The following is a 2,004-nucleotide window of genomic DNA, read 5'->3' on the forward strand; positions in this document are numbered from 1 at the left end:
CAGCAGTGTGCCCTTGCACTGCCTCCAGGCTGGAATTCTGCACTGAAGCACAACTTCTGATAGGTTCAGGAGAGAGTCCTGGTGTGGGGACACCTGCACCCTCATGTAGCACACCCTTCCTGAGTTCCTGCTCCCAGAGGATTGCTTGTGTTTCCTCATTTAATCTGGGTGTTGCCCTCGTATGTCCTCTTAAAGGAGATATGTCTGTCTGTCTGCCTTCAAAGGTGTGTGCAGCACAGCAAGGAAAGCACCTCCTGCCCAGCCAGCAAACATCACCCATTCCTGAGTGGCCTGAAACTTAGGCTGCAAACAAATCAGTTCCTCTGGGATAAGCTGTCTCCAGCAACAGCCCTTAGTGATTATTTTACACAAAGACACGGGTATTTCTGACAGACTTATATTTTGTAAGACTGACTGTAGGAATCTGCTCTAGTTTTTCTGTATTTTCCAGCCTCCAAAGCCAGTCCCTGACCGTGTCCCAGGCAGCAAAGTACCAGTTCTGATCCTCTGCAAGGAGGGAGGACACACTACCTGTAGCATTAAAGGACGGAGCAGACAAGTACTGTCTATAGATAAATGAACCTTAATATCAATATAAGATTCTGCTCTTATGGGTACATAAATCCTACTTAATATAAGCCCCGAGTTTGTGACATTTTATGGTTGCAGCTCCATTTACCTACAGCAGCTGTAGCCAGGATGCCCAGTGGCAGCACAGACTTGGAAATCATTTAGGATGCTCTGCATTGGTCACCATGCAGGGAGACTGAGACTTCTCCTGCACAGAGCAACTCAAGGACCATATGTTTGGGGGAAGTGACAGTCACCTCCCGGGCCCTGGGCTCCATTCCTGACTGCTGATGACTCATTAGGAAAATTACTTCTGCTTCCATTTCTGAGCCACCACCACCACCTAATTTCCACTGGGTCTGTCAGTCCATTCAGGAGCACAGCAACCCCTGCAAGGAATTGCCACCCTGGCTTGGGAATTGCTGTTCCAGAGGTCACTAGAGAACTTTATTAATACTCATTGCATTAACCTCCCAGCTAGCAAGTGACAGAAATGCCATTTCTCCCATTTTATAGCTGAGAAAAATGAAGCGTAGACAGATCCATCACCTGGTTACAGAGTCAATGGGAATTCTTAATGCTCCATAAATCTGAAAATTAGGCTGTCAGCAACTTCTCCTGAAGCAAACCTGCAGCAAAGCTACCCAGGAGCCCCAGTTCCTACCCATCAGGCACCATCCCTCCCCGGGATACTGGGAGAAACCTGGACACATCTCTCTGAATTTCAATCCCTGCAGTCAGACAGAGAGACATGAGAATCTGGAGGGGAGGGAGGATGTTTTGAGAAAGGGGTTGGAACTAATTGCTCATGTAGAAACTCAGGTGCATATCTGGTCATCACCTAAAACTTGACTTGAAAAAATATTTGGTCATTAAAATGTACAATTTAGGTTAACTTGGGCTGCTTGGGATATGAGTAGAGCAGAAACTCTACTGGGAGAGAGTTGGTTGGAGAACTGGGTTGGTTGATTTTTTTTTTTTTAAATTTCTTTTCTAGTTTAATAGTGCAGAAGCAAGTAGTGCTAAGAGGGAAGAGGCTTAGTGACAACTATTATAGTTAAGATTATACAGAGTTATTATAAAGAAAGGATTTTTTTTCAATGCTTTATAGCACCTTTGCCACTTGCAGATGGAATTTTATGCCTTGGCCTCGGGCTAACTCCTAGCTGGCATAGAGATTTTAAGCAAAAATGGCTTATCCACTTTGAGAAATGAAGAATCAGCAAACTGAAATATTAACATTTACTGCTGTGTTTAAAAAGCCATGATCTTTTACAAAAAAAAAAAACAACAACCAAAAGGAAAAGGTATCTGGGAGAAGAGTCATCTTTACACTGCAAGCAGCTACATCATTCAGGTCTTCTGAAGAGGAATTTGACTTGATTAAGCTAAAATAAGGTTAAAATAATTTGGTGATTCTTCTGTAATACTGAA

General features: G+C 43.6%; 1 long non-coding RNA gene across 1 annotated transcript; it reads left to right on the forward strand.

The window, feature by feature from the left end:
* The first annotated feature begins 448 nt into the window (after window positions 1-448).
* On the forward strand, window positions 449-1,241 carry LOC113954317. The gene is made up of 2 exons (XR_003530170.1): window positions 449-559; window positions 1,087-1,241. It is a non-coding gene; the product is annotated as an uncharacterized LOC113954317 (long non-coding RNA).
* Window positions 1,242-2,004: the final 763 nt, after the last annotated feature.

The sequence above is a fragment of the Corapipo altera genome, unplaced genomic scaffold (genome assembly GCF_003945725.1).
Source record: "Corapipo altera isolate COAL_440 unplaced genomic scaffold, ASM394572v1 79, whole genome shotgun sequence".
NCBI lineage: Eukaryota > Metazoa > Chordata > Aves > Passeriformes > Pipridae > Corapipo > Corapipo altera.